Here is a 14,205-nt window from a genome sequence, read left to right as displayed (position 1 = left end):
TGCAACACACTCTCTCATTTCCCAAACACACACACACATACACACATACAGAGTAACTTTAGCCGTGCGTGTGTGTGGCCTCTCTCTGCCCCAGGGGTGTGTGCTTTTACCTTTTAATCGATATCACTATGGAAAGAGTGGGTCTGAGTGCAGTGTAGAGGCACTTGTCTCACTGAGGGAATGTCAGCCGTACTGTTTGTACTCTCATTAGCTTAAAACCTAAATGTATAGTTGGGTAAAGAAGGGAGATATGGAACATTTTCTTTGAACATTTTCAAGTCAGTGCGCTTTCTTGTTGGGTTTATTTGAGAAAGTCAAACCTGAATCAGATCCGTCTTTTAGTAAATAAATTTTGGTGCTTTTCTGATCGTTGAATCATTTGTACCAAAGCTGTACTAAAGGGGTTTAACAGTTTAACAAAATGTAATATTTACTGAAAGATACATTTACAACACAAAATACAAAAGCACCTGCCTATTAGTGAAGAAAAAAAGGTCCATTTCTGCTCTGGCTCACCTCCAGGAGCTGTCACCACACACCAAGGCCCTGTTTGGCCTGTCTTATCAGGGTGACCTGTGTTTTGTCCCCCCCCATCCAGTTCCTACTTTACGTTGTTCACGCTTCCTTATCTTTCATCTGTTGGTGACAAGAGGACAGATGGGATTCGCATCCCTATTATCTGTTTTGTTTACTTGTTTGCTTGCTTGTTTTTTTCTTTGCACATTGCCCACAGTGCTCTGTTCAGTTCAAGTAACTTTAGCACTCTAGCAAGATTTTCTTCTCAGCATTAGTACCAAAGCACCTCTACTCCACTTTTGAGTGCTTTCAATATTAAAACCTTCACAGATTAAAAGTTCTGGTGTATTATTCTGGATGTTACACTGGAGGAGACACTCTTCATCCCTGATGCACCAGCTGGACTGCACCCAGTAGTCAAGGTGTGCCAGCAGCTCTGTCATCTCAATAAAGTTCCTCTTGGAAACCTCTCATCTACACACAGCACTCTACATACCAAGCATGCACACAGACAGACACACACAGAGACACAGTGGAGATCCCATTTATTCTTCCATTATACTTAGGACATCAGTCTTCTGCATATTTTGACCATGGTTTATGGAAAGTAGCCGCCTTAATAAATATGTGTGTGCGTGTGTGCCAACTCCCTTGTGAGTACTTTAGCTAATGAATTTTTTTAATGGAGGAACTTAGTCCAGATGGCAGAATGAATGCATCACTCAGACTATCTGCAGAATCACCAAAGAGTTTAGGTCCAAACCATATATGAGCGTGTGATATACCAGCTTCAGTCTCAGAGTATGCGTGCTATGTATGTTCATGCCAAATGCAACTTCCAGTACAGTTACATTACACAGCATGCACTGTGTCCACTGATCAAGTATCCATTCCATTTAAACTCATTAGTACCTGTCTCCCTTAGGATTACCCCCTTACTAAGCTACCAGTGGGGATTGAGAAAAACGAGATTATGAAATGATAGGTAAAATTTATTTCTCCATTTTCCAAAACTGATATTTTCTAAGAAAGAAGAAAAGAAATAAAATATTCATTCTTTCTCTGCTCCCTCTTGCCAGACTCATTTTCCTGTACCCATACTGAGTCATCTTCTGGTGAGACAGAGCGAGACCAGTAAAATAAGGAGACTGTGTGATTCTCATTACTTTAATGAGCTGTGCTACTGACCCATTGGTGATTAAACGCATATATACAAAGTAAATGCACATACTTTTGTGGAGAAAAGGAGAGGAAACTCTTTTGTTATCGAGGATGCATGCAGCATGCGTGAAGTGCACTCTGGTCGGGAGGTTTACAAGGTTCTGATAGATTTAAAGCTAATGGCTGGAGTGTGTTCTTTGGAAGTTTATGAGGTGGAAATAGAAGGGATGTGCTGGTCTGTGCTGGATGGCAGCATGCCTGAGAAGAGTTTTTATCAACACTGCAGTTTCCTCCATCTTCACCCTTTTCTTTGAGTAGAATGTGTTGACTTTAACTTATTCAAGAAACAAAAGAAATCTCTGTGTAAGTATTTACCTGTGATAAACATACATGTATTTACTCTGCCTATTTCTTTTGCTGATTTACTTCTCTGAGAATATCAGTGACTAATATCCTAAAATCAAGCTAAGGCCTACTGTTTGTGCTGTAATGTATTCACTCACTTCATGAATGAAAAGTGTGGCATCTTGCCATATGCTCCACAGCCTCGTTTAGCCTTTGATTTTCAAATAAATTTGCCTGGCACCGGGTTGGATGAGTTAGCTGGTGTCAGGGACATATTGAAGTGCTGCTTCATCACTTCTGCAAGGTCTTTGATACTTTAATGTCTCATATCAATTTATACCAGATTTAACATTAGGATGTGGCCCATACAGTGGGGCAAAAAAGTATTTAGTCAGCCACCGATTGTGCAAGTTCCCCCACTTAAAATGATGACAGAGGTCAGTAATTTGCACCAGAGGTACACTTCAACTGTGAGAGACAGAATGTGAAAAAAAAATCCATGAATTCACATGGTAGGATTTGTAAAGAATTTATTCGTAAATCAGGGTGGAAAATAAGTATTTGGTCACCTCAAACAAGGAAAATCTCTGGCTCTCACAGACCTGTAACGTCTTCTGTAAGAAGCTTTTCTGTCCCCCACTCGTTACCTGTATGAATGGCACCTGTTTGAACTCATCATCTGTATAAAAGACACCTGTCCACAGCCTCAAACAGTCAGACTCCAAACTCCGCCATGGCCAAGACCAAAGAGCTTTCGAAGGACACCAGGAAAAGTATTGTAGACCTGCACCAGACTGGGAAGAGTGAATCTACAATAGGCAAGCAGCTTGGTGTGAAAAAATCAACTGTGGGAGCAATCATCAGAAAATGGAAGACATACAAGACCACTGATAATCTCCCTCGATCTGGGGCTCCACGCAAGATCTCATCCCGTGGGGTCAAAATGATCATGAGAACGGTGAGCAAAGATCCCAGAACCACACGGGGGGACCTGGTGAATGACCTGCAGAGAGCTGGGACCAAAGTAACAAAGGTCACCATCAGTAACACACTACAACGGCAGGGAATCAAATCCCGCAGTGCCAGACGTGTTCCGCTGCTGAAGCCAGTGCATGTCCAGGCCCGTCTGAAGTTTGCCAGAGAGCACATGGATGATACAGCAGAGGATTGGGAGAATGTCATGTGGTCAGATGAAACCAAAGTAGAACTTTTTTTTTTTTTTTTTTTTTTTTTTCTTGTTTTTTTTATTTTAAATGACATCAGAAACAGCAGTATGCGACATTACGTGATGGCAGAGCTTCAGTTCATCCTTTGTCTTTTTTTTTTTTTTTTTTTTTTTTTTAATAAATAGGACAGGGGGAATGAATGAGAGAGAGGGGGGGAGAGAAAGAAAGAAAACCAAAGAGGAGAAGAGACGGTGAGAAGGGGGGGGAAGAGAGAGAGAAAAAAAAAAAGAACTCCTGGGTCACCTGTATGGAGAAAAAAAAAAAAAAAAAAAAAAACAAACAAAAAAAACAAACAGAGGAGACAGCAAACAACAAAGAGTAACATAATAATAGAGAAAACAAAGCACCATCACAATAAACTAGCTAGTCATAGATATCAATATTTACTAAATAATAAACGATATTGTGCAGCACGCAAGATAGACAGCGCACAGTGTGCTTTGAGGCAGCAGCCAAGAAAGCTTTAGTCCGTGTCTGTGAATACCCATGTGTGCATACCTGTGTGGATCAGCATGCTTGCATTCCAAAGGTTTCTCCATGTAATGATCTGCTAGGGAGTGTGGGGGGGCCACAGCCCCGTCCTCCAGGGTGTGAAGCGGGTATGGAGGAGATCAAAACTCTAGACATCCAGAGGCCCCCAGAACACAAGAGACCATGGAAGACCAACAGAGGGGCAGCCGCGCCACTGTCCCAGTAAGAGCTGAGGAGAGACCCAGATGAGGGTTCACTCAGCAGCCGCGGAGCAGAAGTCAGGGGGAGTTGCAGTGATGCGCCCGTGAGCTCCGCCGGCCCCCAGCTGCGCCTGAGTGACCGAGCCCTAGGCCGAGAGGCCGGGGGCACCCCACCTCCAAAGGGGCCCGAGCGAGCCCCAGGCCCCAGGCCCCGACAAGCGGCCGCCAAGGAGTGAGCCGGTGTGTACCCGGACGCCCACCCCCAGACACAAAGAACCACCAACACACCGACACCTGAGGGAGTCCGCCACCGGCAGGGGAAGTGGTGGTGGGTGGAGATAGGCCTCCAAACCTTGGAGGGCCTGAGGTGTCCCCAGAGAGGTGGCGTCTGATACCCAACCTGACATATAGACACAGACATACAGGCACACACAGACACAAACATCCATTCCCACCCTCATGCTCTCATATGCACTCACTCCACACTCAACCAACGTGGAGACAGACATAAAGAGACGCTGTACACACAATCACACTCCCCAAGCGTACTCTACAAACCGGGTCTAGGTACCCTTGCCCCTGGAGGGGGGAATTCCACCCAGACCCAGGTGGTGTTACCCTTTTCCCTGCGGTGGGGAGAGGCAGACCACCCCGACTCCGCAGCAGCAGGGAGGCCCCACACCCCAGACCGCAGTCGGACGGCCAACTCCTCCTACTAGCCCTCCCGCTCCAGCAGGCCGCAGAGAATGGGGGTGGGAGAAGACTCCAAACCTCCCTCCACCCGCTCATTGTAGTGTTGATGCATATGTGTTCTAAGGTGCAATTAAAACCCAGGAGGGCATGGAGCTACCTGCCAAGGAGCAGCAGGTAAGCGCATAGTCCCTCCTGCTAGCCCTCAATGACTAAGTGTATTTAAAATTGAGAGGTGGGCAACGAGTCAGGGGTGAGGTATACACCCTGATGGTGATTTGGACTCCGTGATTGTGCCCACCCCCAAGATCCTATATGTATGTGTAATGAGAGTGTGAATAATGTGAATGTCTAAGTTGTGGGATAAAATTGAGGCAGAGGCAGCCAGAAGGGGACAGGGGGGGGGGTAGCCTCCTCTGCACCCTGGTGACATACCCCCACTCCAAGGCCCTGCATGTGTGGGTGGTTGTGGAGGAGCGGGAAGAGGGAGGCAGCTGGAGATGGGGAGGGAAGGAAGGGAGGGGCAGGTAACCCCTCCCTGGGGCCAGCTCCCCCGCTGACCCCAGTAGGCACTCCCACCCTCCGCGACCCGCCAGGGAAGGGGGGCCCAGGCCCATCAGACCGGGGCCCAGTGCAGTAGCGCCCCCCAGCTCCAAACCAAAGTAGAACTTTTTGGTATAAACTCAACTCGTTGTGTTTGGAGGAAGAAGAATACTGAGTTGCATCCCAAGAACACCATACCTACTGTGAAGCATGGGGGTGGAAACATCATGCTATGGGGCTGTTTTTCTGCCAAGGGGACAGGACGACTGATCCGTGTTAAGGACAGAATGAATGGGGCCATGTATCGTGAGATTTTGAGCCAAAACCTCCTTCCATCAGTGAGAACTTTGAAGATGAAACGAGGCTGGGTCTTCCAACACGACAATGATCCAAAACACACTGCCCGGGCAACAAAGGAGTGGCTCCGTAAGAAGCATTTGAAAGTCCTGGAGTGGCCTAGCCAGTCTCCAGACCTCAACCCCATAGAAAATCTGTGGCGGGAGTTGAAAGTCCGTGTTGCTCGGCGACAGCCCCAAAACATCACTGCTCTCGAGAAGATCTGCATGGAGGAATGGGCCAAAATACCAGCTACTGTGTGTGCAAACCTGGTAAAGACCTATAGTAAACGTTTGACCTCTGTTATTGCCAACAAAGGTTATGTTACAAAGTATTGAGTTGTATTTTTGTTATTGACCAAATACTTATTTTCCACCCTGATTTACGGATAAATTCTTTACAAATCCTACCATGTGGATTCATGGATTTTTTTTTCACATTCTGTCTCTCACAGTTGAAGTGTACCTCTGGTGCAAATTACTGACCTCTGTCATCATTTTAAGTGGGGGAACTTGCACAATCGGTGGCTGACTAAATACTTTTTTGCCCCACTGTATGTCAAACCAACCTGGAGATTGCCATTTCTACTTTTTAGTTTCGCTATGGTTCAGTGAATATGTGATGATTTTTGAGGTGAGGTGCGCACAATTGAGTAAGAATATGAGGACTGTTTGGTTCAGAGTCCTGTGGTCGATCCAAGGGGAAATATCACAGCAGAGCTTCAATTTGGACAGAAGACTTAGAATAGACTTTAAATTTTGCAGTTGCTCCGTTAGCTGCGTCGCTTAAAATCTTTTAAAACTCGTCATCATCCAGGTATTCACCTGCTCTGTGCAACTGACCATAACTGTTACAAAGCATAGCCTGAATAAAAAAATTCAGTGTTTTACATGTAAAGAAATAATTTGTAAGGGAATATAAATTTCCTCACAACCATGGCTGCTTCTTTATAGAGGGCAGTATCCAACAGCTTATATTCTTCTTCTTCTTCTTCTTCTTCTTCTTCTTCTTCTTAGTAGTAGTAGTAGTAGTAGTAGTAGTAGTATTTCCATCTATCCATTTTCTTTTGCTTATCCTATTCAGGATTGTAGACATATTATTATTATTATTATTATTATTATTATTATTATTATTATTATTATTAATAAGAATAATAAAATAGTATCTTTAGTGGTAGCAGTAATAGAAGTAATAGTGGCAGTATGTTTGCACTTTTATTGTTATTATTGTTAATAATTGAGCAATCAGGTGGAATGTTATTATAGGGAAATAATGTAGAAAGTTATTACCAATTAAACACCAAAGTAATATGAAACAATAACCAAATAATATCTTGTGTCAGCAATACTTATAACTGAGTAATATTACACCTAAATCTGTGTGACTGGGTTACATAGAAAATAATGTGGAAACAAATTTAGTAAGAGTACAGTAATATATCCTGCTATCACTATTGCAAACTGCTACCCAAATAACTGTTACGTCTGTGCATTAACATTTTATAACCTGACTTTAAAGCAGTTGTGACCTCATTAAAATGAGGTTACATATAACAGTATTGGATATTATATTGCTGGAATTAATCCCACCTTCTGTCTGTAGCATTCTTTCATTGAAGATAACCATGTAAATACAGTGGCTTATTACCTGATACTACATGTTTGGTAGTTTATAAGAAATACCATGTGAATTCCATGTAATAATATAATAAAGCAAACTTTGAGTAATGTTATAGTTATATAGAAATACGTGATAATGTATTTGTAATAACAAGCAACCAGGGCTGCAAAATGCAAAACTATACGTTTTTCCTCGATTTTATAGTAATATTTCTACAGCTGAAAACCTCAGACCAGACAAACATATCTGTATTTGTTAAATGTGGATGGTACTTCACTGTCACTACCAGATAGATAGAAGAGTAAACTGCTCTGCTCTCATCATAAGACCTACAACTGGAAAAAACAAAAAGATTTTATACTTCAATATCCTGACCATATGAAAGTTTATATGCCTTTGTACTAATGTACTAATAAAAAAATTTTTAAGCAGGATATTATATTGTTACCAGTATGTTACTATGCACTTACTAATTGGTTTTGTTTAATAGGCATTGATTTCCACATTATGTCACCCAGTTTCCTGCTTCTTATTGCTCAATTACATACATTTCAGTGCAATATTACCATCACTAACAGGTCTAATCATTTAAATAAGACATAAAAGATTTTAAAAAATTGTGTAAATACTGTATTTTCTAGTACACTTCTCTCAAAAGAAGATGGATGTGATAACAATAAAACATATACATTCACTAAATGTATTATAAACTATATAATAATGGATAATCTATATAACAATCTATAGGTTTCTTTTTTTTTTTTTTTTTTTTTTCTTTTCTAAATGACATCAGAAACAGCAGTATGCGACATTACATGATGGCAGAGCTTCAGTTCATCCTTTGTCATTTTTTTTTTTTTTTTTTTTTTAATAAATAGGACAGGGGGAATGAATGAGAGAGAGAGGGGGAGAGAAAGAAAGAAAACCAAAGGAGAGAAGAGACGGTGAGAAGGGGGGGGAAGAGAGAGAGAAAAAAAAGAACTCCTGGGTCACCTGTATGGAGAAAAAAAAAACAAACAAACAAAAAAAAACAAACAGAGGAGACAGCAAACAACAAAGAGCAACATAATAATAGAGAAAACAAAGCACCATCACAATAAACTAGCTAGTCATAGATATCAGTATTTACTAAGTAATAAACGATATTGTGCAGCACGCAAGATAGACAGCGCACAGTGTGCTTTGAGGCAGCAGCCAAGAAAGCTTTAGTCCGCGTCTGTGAATACCCATGTGTGCATACCTGTGTGGATCAGCATGCTTGCATTCCAAAGGTTTCTCCATGTAATGATCTGCTAGGGAGTGTGGGGGGGCCACAGCCCCGTCCTCCAGGGTGTGAAGCGGGTATGGAGGAGATCAAAACTCCAGACATCCAGAGGCCCCCAGAACACAAGAGACCATGGAAGACCAACAGAGGGGCAGGTTTCTAACTCTGAATGGCCAGATATTTGTATGTGCATATTTTTCTCTGGTAAGCACTATATCTTAGGTCCATTATAGAACAACATCCTCTTCCTGTCTACAGTGAGGCTCAGCAAATCATCTTTTTCATGCTTAAGAGGATATTTGGCCAGTGTGTGGTTGGTGTGTGTCTATTTGATGGAAAGGAAGTATGATGACAACATGAAGGAGATGGATAAGAGCAGGTAAAAAGCTTAGCGGTCAGCAGAAGACCTATCTATGTCTAAGCACAAGCACATATGCATGCACATGCGCGCGCACACACACACACACGCACACACACACACACACACACACACACACACACACACACACACACACAGGCGCATTGTCTATTAGCTTACCTATCAACACAAGGGCAATTACAATGAGGGCAGATGGGGGTTTGTGTGTGTGTTTGCAGTCCATTCAGTCCATTAAGAGTAAGTTGTGTTGCTTCACACCCAGTATAAGGGTCTGTGAACGCTAAAACCATCCCTATATTATATCATACCAAAAGCACATTTAAAAATGTTATCCGAAAGTCATACATTTTGCAGCAGTGAATTGTTGAAAGACTTTTCATTGGGCTCTTTTGGAGAAATTGAAAAAACGATAGCAGTTAAGACACTTTATCAATGGTTTGGACAAGGATCATTCCGATTGTGGCAAACTTTATAAACTGCAATAAAAGTGCAATGAGGATCAAGGAGACTGTCCTTGTTGACCTTGCCTGAGCCTCTTTCTGTCTCTGCCCCTCTGATGGCTAGCCAGGAAGACGATGAGAGCCTGGGACACGGGAGGATCAGACAGGGGATATTTAATACGCAACTCTCTCTGTTCCTCTGCATCCTTCCCTCACTCCATCTCTCTTTTTTTCTTCATTTTTTCTTCCTCCTCTCTGCTTTTGTCAATGTCTGTCTTCGTTCTCTGGCTCCCCATCCCCTGATTTCATTATGGCAGTTGTGTGTGTGTGTGTGCGTGCGTGCGTGCGTGCGTGCGTGTGTGTGTGTGTGTGTGTGTGTGTGTGTAAATGAGAGACTGTATTTGTATGGCAGGTGCTCTGTGAATAAAAGAACAGAAGTTGTAGACGTTCCATTGCTCTTCCTCTGACACACGTCTGGAGAAAGATGATAACATTGAGAACAAACTAATGAATACACACACACACACACACACACACACACACACACACAAACCTAACCTTGAAAAAAAATCTGTCATTTTTTTGTAATTTGAAAGATTTGCATTAGCGCGGCTTAGCTTCATATTTGAAGACCATTTTACGCCAAGCAGCTTAACCCGTTAATGTTCGGCTGTGCTGTTTTCAAGATGAATTAGATTTTTCTGAGTTGCTTCAGCAGTTTATCAGGCACAAAAGAAACAAGCAATATTTGATGAAATATTCACCCACCCAGCTGTAGCAGATCTGTCAGACAGACTAAACCTGGTTTTTGTTTTGAATCAAAATACAAAATGATGATCCTCTTTAGAGCTACCTTGAGCCAGCTGATAAGCAGCAGCTGAATAGACTGTATCTTGCTTTATGGCAAGGATGTCAAACATAAGGCCTGGGGGGCAGAAATGTTCCAGCAAAGACTCCAATCCAGCCCAGTGGACATCTTTGAAAAATCTTATGGTGGCTATAAAATCTTTACTTTTAACTGTATTTTCATACATTTTAAAGCTTGCACTAGGGATAAAGACCTCCCCCATGGCCATTCATACTCACCAAACTAATGAAGTGAGAGCTAAACAATTTAATTATAGAAAAGTTCCCTTTTTTAACCATTTACTCTAGAAATTTCAGTTTTCTTTCCAATGTGTCCACACTAAAATAAATAAATAAAATAAGAACTCACAAAAACTGCAAATGCACCTGGAACTGAATGGGAAATGGAATTTTCCACAGTCTGGCCCACTCAAGATCAAGATAGACTGTATGTGGCCCACCTTAAAAGGAATTTGACATCCCTGCTCTTTGGTATAAGAACCCATATAGCAGGCGAACACAGGCGCTGTTAAAATATAAGACATAGTTTTCTGAGATGGCAATGGTTATGCTGGGATAGAAGACAGTAAGCTGTGGTTATGGTAAGAACAATTACTCCTAAAACTACTTAATTAGGCCGCAGACATTACTTGTGGTAAAGCTGCACTTTCCTTTCATGTATTAGAATATAAGAGGTAACCATCAGGGCAAATGGTCGTGAATAATTCAGGTCTCAGCCACACATCTGTAGTTTTATTACTGTGTCTTGCTTGGTTTTGACCCCAATGGGCTGAATGTAAATTGGAGTAAAGACTGAAAGCGCTGCCTGATGGTGCAGCTCTCTATTTATTCTTATCTTTTTAAAAATTTCTCTGATTCTCATGATTCTTACATTACAGTATTAACAAGGCCACAGAAACCTGGCAGCAGGATTCACGAGTATAAAACATTTGTGTTGGACAGACAGTGACTATTGTTTACCCTGTCCTACAACAACAGAATAAGGCTACAGGCTGCTGTCGTTCTGCCATTGATTTAACTGCCAATTTGATCTTTATTCATGGCAGGATACCAGTAAGCATTTGGGATAACTTTCCTGTAAGTTGCTGCACGCTGGCTGAGCTGTCCTCAAAGTACATGTTTCACTGTCTTGTGTTCCAGCATAGTAATGTGTTGTTTGGCTGAGAAAGTAGTTGGTTTGCTCCGTAATATAGTTGCTGTGGCACTAATTTAAACTTAAGAGTTGTTTTAGTGGTTGTTTTAGAAACAAATCTTTCCATAGCTGAAACCAAACCTTCGGAGTGCTGAGATTCCAACTCTCTTAGCTGATAACGTTTTTTTTCCCCTTTTTTTTCTGTTGTATCGACCCACAGGATGTTTTCCTGATTTGGCTCCTGGCAGGAAAAGGCAGAGCAGAGGTTTCATGACTTGATAGAAATAGGTTTAGAGGATTGTTGTCAGCGATGCAAACCCAATTTAGATTGACTGCTTTACACCACTCACAAACACAGGATGCATTAGAAAAAGGCATGAAAGCTGCGTGTCAGAAGGTTCAAAGTACAACTTTAATGCTGTTTGGTCTGCTGCTGCTTTGATCTTAGACAATGCCATAATATCAACCGCGGATCTTGCAGGGAATGCGCGCTTGTGAGAGAGAGAGATGGCATTGGAAATCATTAATAGCTTGTGATCTTTCATTTCTCTCAAACTGCTCCCTGCAGCTGAATTAAATCAAGGACAGTAACAAGGAAAGAGCATGCCAAGAGTTGAACAGCATTGTTGACTGCTGTTTTGCTAGTTGCATGTCTTACCTTGCACTGCCCTCTACAGGTGTGCTGCTTAATCGCTTCAATCTAAAGTTTGTCAAAATTTAAAATGGTCAATTTTGTGCCTTAAAGACCTTAAACACATTTGATTTAATGAGCTGTAAACAGATCAGCTACATTTTTTTTAACCTACACACGATCATTTAACAACTAAGACTAATGATATCCTTCCAGTAGTTTTTGGCACTTTCATCATGTATTTGTTAAATATAAACTGTAACAGATCTAGCTTTTCTGGTTGATCCTAACTTTAGTCCCTATCATTAAATGTCACACGAGTAAAAGAGAGAGACTCCCAAACTTAGCATTCGGATGCTGCCGATGTCTCCCAAAAACATAAATTAGTACATCTCATTTCCTCCAAACAGACAACATTTTTGATCCGTCAGTGTCACCGGGTTGTGTGCACTTTCTAAAGAAAACTGTTCATTAGCTGGTCTCTGTAGTTTATACTGAAAGGACACGGCTTCAGTAGAAACTGTTTTTGTCCCCCATCGCCGTATTAAAAATATCCTCAAAAGCTAATGATCTATGCAAATGGATCTCTTATTTCACTTATCTAATTGGAAACACACTAGCCAATTTTGAGCACCATTTGTCAATGACCTCCTCTGTGTCTCCTTCGCTGCACGCTTTCGCACACACATATTACACCCCCCCCCCTTGCACTCTCTTAGACATTTTAATCAGTTTTGAGAGGAATAATTGCCCAGGTAGACGTCTAAATATGGAGGTATTTCAATTACTTGGTGTGTCTGGCCTCGGGCAAACTATGCCTCACAGAGGCTAATCAAGTAAGACTGATTAACCCAACATTTTATTATAGTCTACGTGTGCACGCATGTGTGAGGGTGTCACCATTTATTGTAGATTAAAATTCTCCCAAGTAAATGTTTGTCATTATATCCCTCGGGATGCATTAGAGCTGCCACCTTCTCATTTGTATGACACATAAACAATTTAGGCAAAAAAACAAACAAACCCCAAAACCCTTTCATCTGTGATTTCTCAAACTGCCCTTTAAACACCTTCAGATGGGATGGATGGTTAAGATGGGGATAAAAAAAGGAGCACTATCTCAGATAACCACTACCCTGCTAATTATATCACACAGACTGTCAGATTCCAAGCAAACAGAAACACTCTGTTGGACACCCACTGCAAAGACCTCAGCTGATTAAAAATGAAGTGACAATTATTGTATGAGGAGCTTAATCAGGATTTTGTTGTTTACCAAACTTTTAAATACAGAGAAGCTTCACAGTGTGACTGATTTGGAGATTAGTATGTTGTAAGTATATACACTGAACAAAAATATAAACGCAACACTATTGTTTTTGCTCCCATTCTCCATGGGATGGACATAGAGACCTAAAATTCATTCCAGATACACAATATAACCATCCCTCCCAAACAGTGGTCACAAATCAGTCCAAATGTGTGGTAGTGGGCACATCTGCTATATTGAGATAATCCATCCCACCTCACAGGTGTGCCACATCAGGATGCTGATCTGACATCATGAGTAGTGCACAGGTGTACCTCAGACTGCCCACAACAAAAGGCCACCCTGGAATGTGCAGTTTTTTGCGCTATTGGGGGTCTGGGGACCCAGAACCGGTCAGTATCTGGTGTGACCACCATTTGCCTCATGCAGTGCAACACATCGTCGCATGGAGTCTATCAGATTGTCAATTGTGGCGTGTGGAATGTTGGTCCACTCCACTTCAATGGCTGTGCGAGGTTGTTGGATATTCGTGGGAACTGGTACACGCTGTCGTATACGCCGGTCAAGCACATCCCGAACATGCTCAATGGGTGACATGTCCGGTGAGTATGCTGGCCATGCAAGAACTGGGACATTCTCAGCTGCCATCTGCCCTGAACAATGTGAACCATGATTCATCCGTGAAGCGCACACCTCTCCAACGTGCCAGACGCCATCGAATGTGAGCATTTGCCCACACAAGTCTGTTACGGCGACGAGCTGGAGTCAGGTCAAGACCCCGATGAGGACGACGGACATGCAGTTGAGTGTCCCTGAGACGGTTTCTGACAGTTTGTGCAGAAATTGTTTGGTTGTGCAAACCAATTGTTCCAGCAGCTGTCTGGGTGGCTGGTCTCAGACGATCTTGGAGGTGAACCTGCTGGATGTGGAGGTCCTGGGCTGGTGTGGTTACACGAGGTCTGCGGTTGTGAGGCCGGTTGGATGTGCTGCCATATTCTCTGAAACGCCTGTGGAGACGGCTTATGGTTGAGAAATGAACATTCAATGCACGGGCGACAGATCTGGTTGACATTCCTGCTGTCAGCATGCCAATTGCACGCTCCCTCGTTGCTTG

General features: G+C 42.3%; 1 protein-coding gene across 4 annotated transcripts in view; it reads left to right on the top strand.

Moving 5' to 3' along the window:
- LOC147316243 (A-type potassium channel modulatory protein KCNIP2-like) overlaps positions 1–14,205 on the top strand; it is a 121,895-nt gene that overhangs the window by 91,807 nt on the left and 15,883 nt on the right. The window lies entirely within an intron of this gene.

Source organism: Aulonocara sp. 'chitande type north' Nkhata Bay, linkage group LG13 (genome assembly GCF_057382095.1).
Source record: "Aulonocara sp. 'chitande type north' Nkhata Bay isolate Kocher_YH1m ecotype deep benthic linkage group LG13, A_spYH_male_GT1.1, whole genome shotgun sequence".
In the NCBI taxonomy this organism is placed as follows: domain Eukaryota; kingdom Metazoa; phylum Chordata; class Actinopteri; order Cichliformes; family Cichlidae; genus Aulonocara; species Aulonocara sp. 'chitande type north' Nkhata Bay.
Note: the sequence above shows the minus strand (reverse complement) of the source record. Positions and strands in the feature narration are given on the sequence as shown.